The sequence below is a fragment of the Danio rerio genome, chromosome 17 (genome assembly GCF_052040795.2).
Source record: "Danio rerio strain M-AB ecotype USA chromosome 17, GRCz13ab, whole genome shotgun sequence".
Classification (NCBI taxonomy): domain Eukaryota; kingdom Metazoa; phylum Chordata; class Actinopteri; order Cypriniformes; family Danionidae; genus Danio; species Danio rerio.
This window is the reverse complement of record NC_141037.1, coordinates 27,242,828-27,260,948: the sequence shown is the minus strand read 5'-3', so window position 1 is coordinate 27,260,948 and position 18,121 is coordinate 27,242,828. Positions and strand designations below refer to the sequence as shown.

Below are 18,121 nucleotides of genomic sequence, written 5' to 3'. Positions count from 1 at the left end.
CAGCTGCGATCAATCATATCACATGCCCCTTTCTGAATTAAGCTGCGGTCACACTGGACTTTTCTCCCAAAAGACTTCCATTCATACGGACGCGAATGCATCAGACCGGAAACGCAAATGTTTGTTAGCATTAGAAAGTTTAAGCTTGGTGAACTCTGACCTGCGAAATTGCATCACATGATTGCGTGAGACCAATCGATTATCAAAACATGACCTCTCTGTACAGAAATTTAAAACATGGAGCAATCGCTCGCTTTTTTAAAATGTCTAATAATCTTGTTTAATCCTGCTCCTTTTCGCAATAGCATATAACAGAATTTCGCATAGGTTTGTGAAACTTCACTTACATTAAAAGGGAAATGTATTTAATTTAATTAAATAGGCATTTACATGTATTCTCATAATATTATAATGCACAGTATGAAAAACATTTAGCTTTTCAGTTATCAAAAAAAATGTAAAAAGGTAACTTTGGGTAAAAGTGTGAATTTTATACGATATTGACTCGCAAAAGCTGCTAATCAATCTTTTTCCCATATTCTAACTATTCGTTGTATGCATTTTTAATGGAGAGAGAGGTTCTGTTTTGATATACCCTTGTAGCTGAGATTAATATGCATGAGTTTATTATAATGATACCATATTTAGGGACCGAGCACCGAAACGGTGCGTAGGCCCTATTGGAATTGCTCCGTTTATTATTAGGGACCGAGCACCGAAACGGTGCGTAGGCCCTATTGGAATTGCTCCGTTTTTTATTATTATTATTATTATTATTATTATTATTATTATTATTATTCCGCCCCCTATCGGGGCACATTTGAGGGTCTAAACATGCCCGAAAACTCACGAAAATTTGCACACACACCAAACCCGGTGTAAATAGCAGTTTGATATGGGTCTCGGAAGTGGGCGTGGCAAAATGACTCGACAGCGCCACCTAGAAAAATTAAACGGACGAGCCCCCGATCCACGAATCACACACATGCACGAAAATTGGCACGCACCTCAAACACACCAAAACATACGAAAAAGTCTCTTGGAGCCATATCTCAAACCCAACAGGAAGTCGGATATTTTTGACTTCCTGCGGCGAAAAAGTGGCGTTTTTGCCATTTCCAGGTGTTGTATTTTAACGAACTCCTCCTAGGGATTTTATCCGATCGACACCAAAATTAAGTTTTGTCATCTAAAGGCCTTGGCGATGTTAAATTGCGAAGCTTTAGAGTTTTCGTCGATGGGCGTGTCCGTGGCGGCCTCGCAAACTTTGACGATTCGCCACAAAATAGGAAGTCGTTATAACTCAGGCATGCATTATCCGATCTGCCTCAAAATTCACACGTTTGATAAGAGTCCTGACCTGAACACGTTTACATGCCAATATCCAGATACAGAAATAGCGCCACCTACTGGCCACAGGAAATGACATGTTTTACACTGTAACAAACTCCTCCCACAAATTTTATGGTATCAGCACCAAAATTGAGTGGTGTCATCTGAAAGCTCTATCGGTGATATTTTGTAAAGATCTAGAGTTTTTGCAGAGGGGCGTGTCCGTGGCGGCATGACAAACCTCAACGCTTCGCCAAGGAACGGGAAGTCCTCATAACTCAACCACACAAAGTCTGATCAGCCTGAAACTTCATATGGTTGATATACGTCATCTCTTGAACACATCCACATAACAATATTGAAGTGGGCGTGGCAAAATGACTCGACAGCGCCACCTAGAAAAATATAACGGACGAGCCCCTGATCTACGAATCACGCACATGCGTGAAAATTGGCACACACCTCAAACACGCCAAAACATACGAAAAAGTCTCTTGGAGCCATATCTCAAACCCAACAGGAAGTCGGATATTTTTAACTTCCTGCTGCAAATAAGTGGCATTTTTGCCATTTCCTGGCGTTGTATCTTAACGAACTCCTCCTAGGCATTTTATGCTATCGACACCAAAATTGGGTTTTGTCATCTAAAGGCCTTGGCGATGTTAAATTGCGGAGCTTTATAGTTTTTGTCGATGGGCGTGTCCATGGCGGCCCCGCAAACTTTGACGATTCGCCACAAAACCGGAAGTCATTATAACTTAGGCATGCATTATCTGATCTGCCTCAAAATTCACATGTTTAATAAGAGTCCAGACCAGAACAAGTTTACATGCCAATATCCAGATACAGTTATAGCGCCACCTGCTGGCCACAGGAAATGTCATGATTTACAGAGTAATAAACTCCTCCCACAATTTTTTTCATATCAGCACCAAATTTGGTTGGTTGTTATCTGAAAGCTTAAGTGATGATATATTGTCAAGATCTAGAGTTTTTGCAGAGGGGCGTGTCCGTGGCGGCATGACAAACCTCAACACTTCGCCGTGGAACAGGAAGTCCTTATATCTCAACCACACAAAGTCAGATCAGCCTGAAACTTCACATGGCTCATAAAAGTCCTCTTCTGAACACATCCCCAAAACAGTAATGAGTCAGTCATAACGCCACCTGCTGGCAGAAGGTAGATAGGCTTATAACTCAGCCAAACAACATCCGATCTGCCTGAAACTTCACATGGTTGATTAAATTCCATTACTGAAGGCATCTACATGCCAATCTTAAGTCACAGTTATAGCGCCACCTGCTGGCAGATGGTAGTTTGCATTATAACTCAACCACACAAAGTCCGATCTGCCTGAAAGTTCACATGGTTGATAAAAGTCCTCTCCTGAACACATCTACATATCAACATTGAGTCTGTCGTAGCGCCACCTGCTGACAAAAGGCAGTTTGGCTTATAACTCAGCTAAACAATGTTCGATCTGCCTGAAACTTCACATGGTTGATAAGATTCCTCTCCTGGTGACATCTACATGCCAATCTTGAGTCACAGTCATAGCGCTACCTGCTGAGAGGAGGAGGTTTGGCATAAATCGGTGATTTTCTCCGATTTTTTAAACATATCGGCTTAAATTATTACTGTTCGCTGTTCTCTGTCATCCTGAGGCCACCGGGTGGCGGTGAGCCCGGGTGCGAGGTCCCTATCATCGCTGCTTGCAGCTTTAATTATTATTATTATTCCGCCCCCTATCGGGGCACTTTTGAGGGTCTAAACATGCCCGAAAACTCATGAAAATTTGCACACACACCAAACCCGGTGTAAATAGCAGGTTGATATGGGTCTCGGAAGTGGGCGTGGCAAAATGACTCGACAGCGCCACCTAGAAAAATTAAACGGACGAGCCCCCGATCCACGAATCACACACATGCACGAAAATTGGCACACACCTCAAACATGCCAAAACATACGAAAAAGTCTCTTGGAGCCATATCTCAAACCCAACAGGAAGTCGGATATTTTTGACTTCCTGCGGCGAAAAAGTGGCGTTTTTGCCATTTCCAGGCGTTGTATTTTAACGAACTCCTCCTAGGGATTTTATCCGATCGACACCAAAATTGGGTTTTGTCATCTAAAGGCCTTGGCGATGTTAAATTGCGAAGCTTTAGAGTTTTCGTCGATGGGCGTGTCCGTGGCGGCCTCGCAAACTTTGACGATTCGCCACAAAACAGGAAGTCGTTATAACTCAGGCATGCATTATCCGATCTGCGTCAAAATTCACACGTTTGATAAGAGTCCTGACCTGAACACGATTACATGCCAATATCCAGATACAGAAATAGCGCCACCTACTGGCCACAGGAAATGACATGTTTTACACTGTAACAAACTCCTCCCACAAATTTTATGGTATCAGCACCAAAATTGAGTGGTGTCATCTGAAAGCTCTATCGGTGATATTTTGTAAAGATTTAGAGTTTTTGCAGAGGGGCGTGTCCGTGGCGGCATGACAAACCTCAACGCTTCGCCAAGGAACGGGAAGTCCTCATAACTCAACCACACAAAGTCTGATCAGCCTAAAACTTCATATGGTTGATATACGTCATCTCTTGAACACATCCACATAACAATATTGAAGTGGGCGTGGCAAAATGACTCGACAGCGCCACCTAGAAAAATATAACGGACGAGCCCCTGATCTACGAATCACGCACATGCGTGAAAATTGGCACACACCTCAAACACGCCAAAACATACGAAAAAGTCTCTTGGAGCCATATCTCAAACCCAACAGGAAGTCGGATATTTTTAACTTCCTGCTGCAAATAAGTGGCATTTTTGCCATTTCCTGGCGTTGTATCTTAACGAACTCCTCCTAGGGATTTTATGCTATCGACACCAAAATTGGGTTTTGTCATCTAAAGGCCTTGGCGATGTTAAATTGCGGAGCTTTATAGTTTTTGTCGATGGGCGTGTCCATGGCGGCCCCGCAAACTTTGACGATTCGCCACAAAACCGGAAGTCATTATAACTTAGGCATGCATTATCCGATCTGCCTCAAAATTCACATGTTTAATAAGAGTCCAGACCAGAACACGTTTACATGCCAATATCCAGATACAGTTAAAGCGCCACCTGCTGGCCACAGGAAATGTCATGATTTACAGAGTAATAAACTCCTCCCACTATTTTTTTTTGTATCAGCACCAAGTTTGGTGGGTTGTTATCTGAAAGCTTAAGTGATGATATATTGTCAAGATCTAGAGTTTTTGCAGAGGGGCGTGTCCGTGGCGGCATGACAAACCTCAACACTTCGCCGTGGAACAGGAAGTCCTTATATTTCAACCACACAAAGTCAGATCAGCCTGAAACTTCACATGGCTCATAAAAGTCCTCTTCTGAACACATCCCCAAAACAGTAATGAGTCAGTCATAACGCCACCTGCTGGCAGAAGGTAGATAGGCTTATAACTCAGCCAAACAACATCCGATCTGCCTGAAACTTCACATGGTTGATTAAATTCCATTACTGAAGGCATCTACATGCCAATCTTAAGTCACAGTTATAGCGCCACCTGCTGGCAGATGGTAGTTTGCATTATAACTCAACCACACAAAGTCCGATCTGCCTGAAAGTTCACATGGTTGATAAAAGTCCTCTCCTGAACACATCCACATAACAACATTGAGTCTGTCGTAGCGCCACCTGCTGACAAAAGGCAGTTTGGCTTATAACTCAGCTAAACAATGTTCGATCTGCCTGAAACTTCACATGGTTGATAAGATTCCTCTCCTGGTGACATCTACATGCCAATCTTGAGTCACAGTCATAGCGCCACCTGCTGAGAGGAGGAGGTTTGGCATAAATCTGTGATTTTTTCAGATTTTTTAAATATATCGGCTTAAATTATTACTGTTCGCTGTTCTCTGTCATCCTGAGGCCACCGGGTGGCGGTGAGCCCGGGTGCGAGGTCCCTATCATCGCTGCTTGCAGCTTTAATTATTCTTCTTCTTCTTCCGCGGAATGAATCGCGGTTTTGAGGGGCTAAACATGCCCGAAAACTCACGCAACTTTGCACACGCCTCAGAAGTAGCGAAAATTTACGTTTGTTATGGGCTTCGGAAGTGGGCGTGGCAAAATGACTCGACAGCGCCACCTAGAAAAATTAAACGGACAAGCCCCCGATCCACGAATCACGCACATGCACGAAAATTGGCCCACACCTCAAACATGCCAAAACATACAAAAAAGTCTCTTGGAGCCATATCTCAAACCCAACAGGAAGTTGGATATTTTTGACTTCCTGCGACGAAAAAGTGGCATTTTTGCCATTTCCAGGCGTTGTATTTTAACGAACTCCTCCTAGGGATTTTATCCGATCGACACCAAAATGGGGTTTTGTCATCTAAAGGCCTTGGCGATGTTAAATTGCGAAGCTTTAGAGTTTTCGTCGATGGGCGTGTCCGTGGCGGCCTCGCAAACTTTGACGATTCGCCACAAAACAGGAAGTCGTTATAACTCAGGCATGCATTATCCGATCTGCCTCAAAATTCACACGTTTGATAAGAGCCCTGACCTGAAAACGTTTACATGCCGATATCCAGATACAGTTATAGCGCCACCTGCTGGCCACAGGAAATTACATGTTTTACATCATAACAAACTCCTCCCACAAATTTTTTCGTATCAGCACCAAATTTGGGTTGTTTTATCTGAAAGCCCTAGCGATGATATATTGTGAAGATCTAGAGTTTTCGCAAAGGGGCGTGTCCGTGGCGGCATGACAAACCTCAAAGCTTCGCCATGGAACAGGAAGTCCTTATAACTCAAGCACACAATGTCAGCTCTGCCTGAAACTTCACATGGTTGATAAACGTCATCTCTTGAACACATCCTCATAACAATAATGAAGTGGGCATGGCAAAATGACTCGACAGCGCCACCTATAAAAATTAAACGGACGAGCCCCTGATCTACGAATCATGCACATGCACGAAAATTGGCACACACCTTAAACATGCCAAAACATACGAAAAAGTCTCTTGGAGCCATAACTCAAACCCAACAGGAAGTCGGATATTTTTAACTTCCTGCGGCAAATAAGTGGCATTTTTGCCATTTCCAGGCTTTGTATCTTAACAAACTCCTCCTAGGGATTTTATGCTATCGACACCAAAATTGGGTTTTGTTATCTAAAGGCCTTGTCGATGTTAAATTGCGAAGCTTTAGAGGTTTTGTCGATGGGCGTGTCCGTGGCGGCCTCGCAAACTTTAACGATTCGCCACAAAACCGGAAGTCATTATAACTCAGGCATGCATTATCCGATCTGCCTCAAAATTCACATGTTTAATATAAGTCCAGACCAGAACAAGTTTACATGCCGATATCCAGATACAGTTACAGCGCCACCTGCTGGCCACAGAAAATGTCATGATTTACAAAGTAATATACTCATTCCACAAATGTTTTCATATCAGCACCAAATTTGGTTGGTTGTGTATCTGAAAGCTCAAGCGATGATATAATATGAAGATCTAGAGTTTTCGCAGAGGGGCGTGTATGTGGTGGCATGACAAACCTCAACGCTTCGCCATGAAACAGGAAGTCCTTATAACTTAACCACACAATGTCCAATCAGCCTGAAACTTCACATGGTTGATTAAATTTATCTCCTGAACAAATCTACATTGCAATATTGAGTCACAGTCCTAGCGCCACCTACTGACAGAAGGAAGTTTGGCATAAATCTGTGATTTTCTCAAGTTTTTTATATATATCAGCTTAAGATATTATTGTTCACTGATTTCTGTCATCCTGAGGCCACCGGGCGGCGGTGAGCCCGGGTGCGAGGTCCCTATCATCGCTGCTTGCAGCTTTAATGATATATTGTATTCCTATTGAAGTTCAAGGAATTTACTTCAAACACAGGCAGAATAGATGCCCTGCTTTGACTTCAAACTTTAGCGTGTGTCTAATGAAAAAAGGAGAACTGATCTGAGTGAAGATCTACTATTTTTATTCAGTTTAAAATGGATATAAATAGTTTAAAAAATCACACTTAACTTCATATTCACTTCATATGTATTATTACCGTTCACACATAAACAAACTGAGATAAAGTGGAAAATGTTCTGAAATTTGTATTCTGTACATTTCCCAGAAGTTCTGAATTACATTATCCCTAGCACATTTGAATGTACTAGTCTTTCAGGACTCAACCTAAGTATTTCCACCCAAACCAAGCTACAAGCACACTAATTAGCGAACATAAACAACTTAACTCCTTGTGTGTGTCCAACATGCATACCTTTTCAACTTGCAGTTTAAATCTACTCATTCCTCTGTGTAAACTGCATGCGTGAATAGCTAAAAGGATTTCATGTGTGATCTCTTTTAAACACATCCAGGACATCGAGACGAGAAGATAAAAGCTGCAGAAGGATCTCAGAGCCCCAGAGGAGCATTTAAAAGACACCAGACTGAGTAAGACCTCAAGTAACTGCACTCATGCAGAACAAGCATCCATTTAAAGACAGACTGGGAGAGATCTTCAAATGGGAGGAAAGTGAGGCTCTAAGGAATGTAGAAAAAGCAAAGCATGATGACATCAAACATGCATTTTCTTTGAGAAGCATGGAGGGGATATTATTGTAAAAAAACCTGCTGATTCTTTATAAATTTTCTATAATTCTTCCATGAACTCAACTCCAAAAAGAGACTTTTAAATGGCTGCTGCCACAATATCCAACACAATTTAACTTTGTGTACTGCACAGTCTACTCCACTTTTACTTAATATCATTGTACTAACTTCATGAATAGCTGTTTGTTGGCATTTAATGTAACTTCACAGCGTGTTTTTCAAGAAGTCGAAAAAACAGCACGTGTTTTCTTCAGGAAGATGAGAATCTTGTTAGTGTTTAATGTTCTGTTATGTTGGGAATTACAAGAGTTTCTTTTCTTTCTTTCTTTCTTTCTTTTTTTTTGGCACTTATAAAACAGTGGTTTGGTATCTCGGGAGTTTAAAGTCACCTTAAAATAGAATATTTGAATATTGCAGCATTTTTTATAAATTATTAATCTCTGCACATATATTTTTAATTAATGATAAATTGAAATCGAATAGTGCTTTGAAACGGTGCAATTAACTAATCACTTGAGGCTGTAATGTGGATGAAATATGAAAAATATGCAGTTCCCTAACCAACTGCAGAAACACCCACCATTAAAAAACTAAGTGAGATTATGGCAACTATAAAGAAGGAGTGATAATTAGGCAAATCAATACAAAAAAAGTACTTTGGTAATGTGGGATTGTTTCATATTTTGACTTCAAAATCATAAATCATCAGAGGATCATAAAGTCAGCTGAAAGGTCTGTTGGAGTCAAAATGACATCTGTCGAGGAACTTTATCAACGACGTCGTCTGTCTAGGGCAAATAGCATTTTAAGGGATCCAACCCACCCTGGCCATAGCATGCTCAGGTTCATGCCATCAGGCAGGCGTTACAGAAGCCTGAGGAGTAAATCAGTGCAGTTTATAGTTTTATCCTGTCATTATAAGACTTTTAAATAATACCATTTCTTAAACACTACTGATAGCTAGTGTGAAATAATAGATCAATAAATAATTAAAGTAGCATAAATTGTTAATGTTACAACTATCATAACAACTGGTGAAATGGGTATTTAAGTAATAAGTTATTCTCTTTAGAGATTTTTTATTTAAATAGGTTATATCTTATATAACTATATTTTTATGAGATTAAAAACTTGCTTATCATGTTAGGATTTTATAGTGTTTGTATAGAGATGTTTTTTATGTTCTTTTTGGGTCTGTTGTGACGTAATTTCGTTCTGCGTTACAATTTTATTGTGATATTTTGAATGACAAAAATAAAAGGAAACTGAACTGATAAACACCTAACAAAACAAAAAAAGCTTCATAGTGGAACACAAGGGAATAAATCAGACCTCCTCCAGCACCAATATTTGTGTACTGCACTTTATTTTGTAATGCCACTTGCTGGCAACCGTTGCTGTGTGAAGAAAATGTTAACAAGTTCAAAGTATTTGTCCTTGAACGTGTGCTGTGCAATATTTTAAATGCTGGTTATCAGTCCTGACACCTTTAGTTGATTATGTAAATATTTTGTGTAGCATTTGTGATCATTAGATTGTGTTTTGTCATCATAAGTCATCATTTAAAAGATGAGATTAGTTTCTTTATGTTCTAACTGGAAACTGTTGGCACAAGATAATGGCTCAGTTGGATTAGTGGATATTTAAAAAGAAGATGTGATTGTAAATGTTAGAATAAGTTATCGATATCTTTTGAGAAGTTTTTCTAGAATGTAGGCAGAACTAAAGATAACCATCTATTGATGAAGAGGTATCTACAAAGTATTGGAGGGTCTACAGCTTATGTTACGCTGTTCTCTTTTAATATGGATAATGTCCTGCACACTATTGAGAATACTGAGCTGAACCTTGACTTTCTATAATTAAATCACAAATCAAATTGCAATATCTGTCAGATAAAATACCATTTATTTTCGCCAAATATAATAAAAAACAAAATTGATCCAAACATTTCTCGATGGACAAAATCGTAGTACGACCAATGTTTCTTTAAAATACCAACATAAGCCATGGTTAATCTTGAATCAGTCTGACTATATATATATATATATATATATATATATATATATATATATATATAAATATATATAAATATATAAAAAAAAACTTAAATAGGCTATTAATAACAAATAAAAGATAAATTACTTATTTTGCGAAAGCAAGAGAGAATCTTGCGGAAGTGCTCTTATAAAGGAGTCTGAAATGACCAATGATTGTGCATTCACACAACACCTTTTATTCCATGACATTTAAGCTGGTTCTAGTTCTTTGTTCTTTCATTTTCTTTTTCGGTTGTTTCATTTTTACAAATCGTATAATTTAACTTGTTTGGTAAATAAATGCTGTTATTTAGCCTATTATTTCTGTGCAACAAAGTTGCAAATTAATTTGCTATGATGATATGTGGCTGTGGGCAAAGCAGTGGCGCAGTAGGTAGTGCTGTCACCTCACAGCAAGAAGGTCGCTGGCTCGAGCCTCGGCTCAGTTGGCGCTTCTGTGTGGAGTTTGCATGTTCTCCCTGCGTTCACATGGGTTTCTTCCGGGTGCTCCGGTTTTCCCCACAGTCCAAAGACATGCTGTACAGGTGAATTGGGTAGGCTAAATTGTCCGTAGTGTATAAGTGTGTGTGTGAATGTGTGTGTGGACGTTTCCCAGAGATGGGTTGCAGCTGGAAGGGCATCCGCTGCGTGAAACAAAAAATTGCTAGATAAGTTGGTGCTTCATTCCGCTGTAGCAACCCCGGATTAATAAAGGGACTAAGCCGACAAGAGAATGAATGAATGAATGAATGAATGAATGAATGAAGGACATGTGGCTGTGTATTGTAGTGCCCTCACCTGCAGCATGTGCGTTAACTGCTGTTGAGAGAGAGAGTGAGAGAGTGCAAGAGAGTAATGAAAATAATCTATTTTTTGCATGCTGATTTATGTGAAATTGCGAGTACATGACTACAGTCCGAAAGTGTCGGTCAAGTGATGTTGACAGCTGAAGTTGTCGAATTATTTAGAGTTCATTTATTATTAATGATGGTGATTAAAAACAATACTGCTATTCATTTTATTCAATAATGTAATTAAAATGTGTAAAATACTGCATTAATGCAAAACCAACTAAATATCGCCTTAAAAATCGTCATAGGTCTCAACTCTAGTTGATATCTTTGCCTATCGTCGATACACGTTACTATCGTCTATCGGCACAACACTAGGAAGAGGCACAATTATCCAATGACCCTAGGTTAAAATTGTTTGGACATGGTTAAACTTATGCTTAGGCAACATGAGATTGACCCAGATTTATAAATAATATCCTACCACCCCTAGTATGAAGTTTAGGTGATCATAAACAACATTCTTGTAAGTTTCAAGCATCACGAACACCTCTACATTTGCCTGGGAACCTGCCTGGAAAAATCACACATTTGAGTGAAAAGACTGATCATTAGTACGCTGAACTTCCGCTGAAACCTACTGTTGTAGAGCCTGCAGGTGACGTTAAACTAGGACACAAACTCTGCATGAACTTCCCATAAATTAGCTGATTCATTTCACAACAAATGATTTCCAAAACTGTAATGAAAGTGCAGTCATCTATCACAACCTGAGTTTTGACGGCAAAATATTGAAAATGGAAGCAAATAATGAACCTGTGAGGTTTTGCGAAACTTGCATGACATATTTGCATTTGTGTTTGTTTAAGGGCATGTGGCAAATCTTTTTTATCGGGGCAGTTTTGCTGAGAGAGAGAAAGAGGCAGCAGTAAGATGAAGCACCTTTCTAGCAGCCAGATTTATAGTCATTCTTCTTGAATCACATACCTTAATATAAATATGAGGCCCTTCAGTGCTCATCCAGCGCTCTGTAGAAACCCCTCTAATAACATCATTCATGTCTTATTTCACTTGCATTTATCATAATCGTGTGCTCTTTTTTTTACTACCTCCACTTTCGACCTACATGGGATACAGGAGCCATTGTAGTACATGACAATTTTTGTCACATTTTCTTACATGTCCAGAAATCATAATAATCATTAATGACCTGAACTGTCAGGTGTTTATCAGATGAATCATGACTTGGTCAAAATGCTTTATGAAAGAAAATGTATCGCTAAAAGATTAAACTCATAGACAACATTTTTTTACTCATCATAAATGTAGTATGTCCAATACTTAATGTAGGTTGTCCAATAGTAAAGGGGACGTATTAAGGGTGGGTCATATAGCAAAAAAATGATCACAATATCATGTTTCATATCATTCGATATTGATAATTATTGAATATTTTTTAACAATACATTTAGGAGTATTGACCAACATTACTAAGGCGAATTGTTTTATTAGTCCAAAACAAAAATATTTACACTAAATTTCCCATCTTTTTATAATATAATAAGCATAAGTGTTAAAAAACTCTTAAACTTGATAAATAAAAGGTTACAAATTGTGTGCAATGGTGAAGGTAGATCAATGTCTGTAAGGTGTCAATAATAATGATACAGTAAACCTCAAACTCTCTAAACAAAACAAATTATGATAATAAAATCTGAGATTTCAAGTGAAGGAACCAGCTATCATCATTCAAATACATATTGCAACATCACAAATTACGTAGTTAAATGACTATACTACCCCCATGCTAAAAACTCTTTCAGATGGGGTGCTAGTGGCTGGGATGCACAAGAAAAGAAACCAAAAAGCCACTCTGTCGACATCCTAATATCCTTTTTTAATTACAATCTTCTCACTGCTGCTCTACAGCACTCTTTTTTGCTTGTGTAGTCATTCAGACTACTATAAGAGCAAAAAGCACTGTTCGGGTGTGCTGTATTTGAGGTAATTAGTCTACCATTATTATTGAAATGTGTATATTCTATAAAAGAATTCACATTTATTATTAATACTGAAACTTCATACCAAATTTTTTAATCGATATTAACAATGGTGTTCGGACATTAAATACAGATTCCGAATTTATCGCCTACCCCTAGGACCTATTATGCAAAAAAATCACTTTTATAAGGTGTTTGAACACTTGTGTTGCCACAGTGTGTGAATATAGTCAGCCTCTAATAGTAAAAGTTAATTGATTCTATCTTTTATAATTGCATTTCATGACAACAGTCTGCAGGAACACTTTGATTGATGTTCTCCCTTTGTACATGTCATCAGAGGGGGGATAAGTTCTACCCATTAGTGAAACTGAACCTGCGGAAGATAATGTCATCCACTAATGGCAAGTTCAGGCTGCACAATTTTAGCCCAGATTTTGAGAAATCACAGACAAATATCCGAAATCACAGGCAAATCAGTGCTCGTTCACGGAAGTAACAATCACACAGATCAAAGATAAAATCAACGATGCGATCTGAGTGAATCGCAGATGAGTCGCTGACACCCGTGAGATATTTGGCAGGCTAAATATCTGGACCAGTCGGCGATTCAAAATCATGCCATGTGAAATGTGTTCTGATTGAAAATAACATTAGCGATTACCAACAGCCAATAAGAGAGCAGCATCCAAGCCAGCGGGAAGTTAAGGGAGGAGTTGCGAAGGTATAGACCACAATATCAACAAGCATGGCTTCGGTTGAGAAAGAGCTTTTTTGGGTCTTTTTTAGACACAAGAAATGTAGGAAAAACTAGTGGAAATTTGGTAGGAGCACCAATGTAATACCACAACCAAGTTGAGGGAAAATTGCCAATTCCCAGAATGTCCAGAAATTATAATAATCATTATTGACTTGAACTGTAATTTGGTATTTTGAGCTGAATTTTTACATACACACTCTAAGGACATCAGAGACATCAGACTTCTTTTACATCTTATAAAAAGATACAAAATTGGTCCCTGAGCTCATAAGATCCTTGAGCCCAGAGTTCCCTCCCATTTTTAAGGTGAGAGGGGAGTTTGAGCTCAGGTAGGTCTCGAAAACTCCCCTGCTTATTTATGGATAATGGCAATTAAGAGTTGCTGATTAATAGCTCATTAATGGTGCCAATTTGACTTGGTCAATTCATCTATGTTGCATGTCTTTGGACTATGGGAGGAAACCGGAAAACCCGGGGGAAACTGTCTCAATACTGTCCTATATAATAAAGCCCAAAAATAAATCTGTAAAAAAATATATATAAATAAATTACTTATTTAAAATAAGCTAAAGCCTGCATTTTTTACATTGTACGTGATTATGTCACTGATATGCAAATTAGTGTATGATGTCATCTGGCAACTTTTAGCTACTTTTAGGGCAGGTTTTGGCTATTTTTCATTGGTAATAGTTGGCAACAGTGCTCTGAGGCAACAGTGATAACCACTAGGCTGCTGGGCCACTCTATCAAGGAAAAAGAGGGGGTGTAGGGATGGAAGGGGGGATTCTTCAAGTTCATCGTTATCGGATAGGAGACGACTTGTATCATGATATGAGCTTTTTGTCATATCGCCCAGCCCTTCACTCAGTCCAGCCCTTCATATGGATATACATGCAACTTGATACATGCTACCCACCAAAGATTTGTTGAAGATCAAGTACACTCTTTAAAATGGCTTTCCCTGGTGTAAGCTTTTTTCAGCAATATGAAGCACCCTGCCATGCTGCATACATTATTCAGGAATAGCTTAAGGAAAATGACAGTGTTTCCGTTTTCTCCGAAGTTCACAGATCTCGATCCATTTGATCAAGTTTGGGATGAGTTGGACCAACAAATTTGATCCACAATAACTACATCTCACAACCTATAATACTTAAAAATCTAGTACTGATGTCTGAAAGCCAAATACTACAAGACACCTTCAGGGATCATGCAAAGTCCAGCTTGGTGGGATTAATATTTTTAAATAATATGAAATATTAAAGCAGTTATTAATATTTAAGACGCGTTCTTATTTAATATATAGTGAGATTAAACTACAGTAGCCAGAAACCAATTAAACACACTTCATAAATACTGTATATTCATGATTTTGTTAGTTCTAGGACATATATCGAGTCTTACATTAAAAGACACCACCACATTTCCTTTTTAGCAATCTGCAAACACTTGTACCCTCCCCTACATAGTGTACTGTGAGGATTATTTTCCTTGTGAATGCTATATAACAGCTGAAGGCTAGCAGAGGCTTCAAACGCCCCCTACTTCAAAGATCCTCTAATACTGCATCTCTCTCTCACATACACACACACATATGCCTGACCACTCTCTCAGAGATCACACACACTTTAAGAACTGAGGAGGAGATTCTTCTTTTCCTATCCCCCGTTGGTCTCTTCATTACTGCCCCTCTCTATCTCCAGGGCCCTTGTTCTACAGCGTTCATTTTTCCTGCACTCGTCCGCTGTGTGCTGCTGTGCTCCAGTGATGGCCCTGTTTAAGCGGCGGACACAGAAACCCTGTTGTTCTTTCTGTCATATAGCTTGCTGTTTACTTCCTGTCCTTCTCCCTCTCTTTTTCTCTATGCTTCAGGGTTGCCAGTGGTCTCCGCTGGGACTGGGGGACTCGCAGATGATGAATGGGGGCTCATGGGGACAGGAAGTAACGAGGGAGATAGCAAGAGCAGCTGATCAAATTAACAAAAGAGAGGAGTCAGACACAGGGGAGGGGAAACTTTGTGTGGCAAACTTTGTGATGGAATGACTGCAAATGTACAATCATAATCATTCTGTAGTGGAGAGCAGGACTTGTTGACACTGGCTACAACTCAGTGAGTAGCCACAGTAATATATACTGTACCAAAGACAACCATTATATACTGATATATAGAGAAGAGGGATTTTAACTTACTAATAACTTAACTATTAACTTAAGAATGTAAATTTCAATAGGCGGCACGGTGGCTCAGTGGTTAGCACTATCACCTGGTCACAAGGCCGCTGGATCGAGTCACAGCTGGGTCACTTGATATTTCTGTGTGGAGTTTGCATGTTCTCCCTCTGTTCGCTTGGGTTTCTTCCGGGGGCTCCAGTTTCCCCCACAAGTCCAAAAACATGTGGTATAGGTGAACAAATAAACTTAATTGGCCGTAGTGTATGTGTGTCAATGAGTGTGTATGAGTATTTCCCAGTACTTGGTTGCAGCTGGAAGGGCATCTGCTGTGTGAAACATATGCTGGATAAGTTGGCAGTTCATTCCGCTGTGGCGACCCCTGATGAATAAAGGGAATGAATGAATGTATTTCAATAAACCAGTAAAAAAATACTTTTTATTTTGTTAATGTATAATTATAATGTATAATTTATATATATTTAATTATTTCAGTATGCTAAAATGTAATTCAAGTAATCATTTTGATTTTATGTACATTAGTTGTTTCATTATTTCATTAAATTTGTAAAATTATATTATTTGCTTTTTGTATTTCATATAAACACATGATAACTTTGTACAGTACACTGTTTTTCAAAGAATAATTTATATTTATTTATGTATTATTTATATATTTATATTATTTGCTTTATATTATTTAAATTTAATTATATCATTTACACTTTATTGTGTTGATATTTAATATATATTCAAAACATTTTAAATATTACCCTTTGAACAATAAGCTGATATTTAATATAATTTATAATACAACAACTAGTAAAAATTAAAATAATATACAGTTATAATTATAAATTGTATAAATGTGCATAGTTTTGTACACTACTTTTGTAGGTTATGCTTTTTTGTTTTTTGTCAATAACATATTATATAGTAGTGTTGTCAAAAAAAGTCTACTGTTAATTAATTTTTTTTCTCATTCACACTAAAGATGCACATGATCCTTTAATATGCCAATTTGATACTGAAGAAAGTTTTTTAATAAACGGTACCTATGATGAAAATCATCTTTTGTAAGTTGTTTGGACAGAACTGTGTTTAGGTGTGTCCACAGTCATACTGGGTTGATATAAAGACAATGGGCACTATTATACACTGCGCAACAAGGCGCAAGACGTGTTTCCACTAAGTGTTCCTATTTTCAGACCAAAGCAACCCTAATTTTCTCGTTTTCTGCCTTGCTGTTTAAATTGCAAATCGATTTGCACCACTTTTTGGACTCATGGATGTTTCAGTCTAGAAAAACGGTGAAATGGCGCAATGTTGGTGGGTTGCTGTTTTGAGGAACTAAAATAGACTGTTCAATAGACCAGCTTAAAGCAGGTCTAAAATTCAGCACATAGTGTGTTAGTTGTGCACCTTGTTTACACATTGCTTAAACATGCAGGATTTAAAGAAATATGCAAATATCTTTACAAATGAAAAAGAAAAAAAATTTAAATATATATTTTTAAATATTACTTTCTACATAAATATAAAAATCCACTGCCTTAATGCCTTCATCTCGGGGTCTTTTTTTAGTTTATTCATGACAATTTGATCTAAATCTCTTCAATTTTGAGGCCCACCACAACATGAAGTAGGAGTGCGGTTTCCCATCCCACCAAATTAATTGACAGACATGTATTAACATGTCTCAGTAGTAACGCATATAATATATTAATAAGACAGGATGTGTACAAAGCAATTGGGATTAAAATATCTGTTCAGCTCACTGTAATTCTCAATCATCAAATGTGATCAAGAATTCAGGAGACAAAAAAAACTTATCTTAAATCTTGAAAGAAAGGGTTAAATAGGTGACCTTTAATATACAAGTTTAACAGTTTTTGGAGAAATGCATACAGATACTGATAGACAAAGATAGAAAGACAGTAATTACTGTTGAATTGACTATTATAACTACTACAGAAAAATAAAGAAAGAGTTTTCTTTTTTTTTATGAGTTTCATTAATAAATACAAACAGCTAAAAAGATTAATACAACCTATTAACCCCTTGCCCTCTCTTTCTTTTCTCTTGACACCCCCTTGGCCTCAAGTGTTTAATTTCTGCCATTTAATAGAGCCAAATGCTCCCACAATGATAGCAAAACCTGAAAATCACCTACATTAAGGGTGAACAGCCAAAAGGAAAACAGCTTAATAAATGTAGTAAATAATGTCTTAATGAAATATAAAAATTTAGAAAGGTTTGTGTGAGGGCTATGATATAACCCTCAAAATATAATTAGCTTGGTATTAAAACAACAGAAATAAATTGAATGTCTCCACTATGATGCGCACGCACACACACACCCCTGCACCATTATGGTTTACTTCAATAG

General features: G+C 38.3%; 1 protein-coding gene across 14 annotated transcripts in view; it reads right to left on the bottom strand.

Moving 5' to 3' along the window:
- grid1a (glutamate receptor, ionotropic, delta 1a) overlaps positions 1 to 18,121 on the bottom strand; it is a 492,166-nt gene that overhangs the window by 470,009 nt on the left and 4,036 nt on the right. Inside the window, exon 2 of one of the 14 annotated variants that reach the window (XM_087290561.1) lies at positions 16,037 to 16,114. The exons of the other annotated variants lie outside the window; for them this stretch is intronic. The gene's annotated coding sequence lies outside the window, so the exon portion shown is untranslated. The remainder of the gene's footprint in view (positions 1 to 16,036; positions 16,115 to 18,121) is intronic. 14 annotated transcript variants of the gene reach the window in all.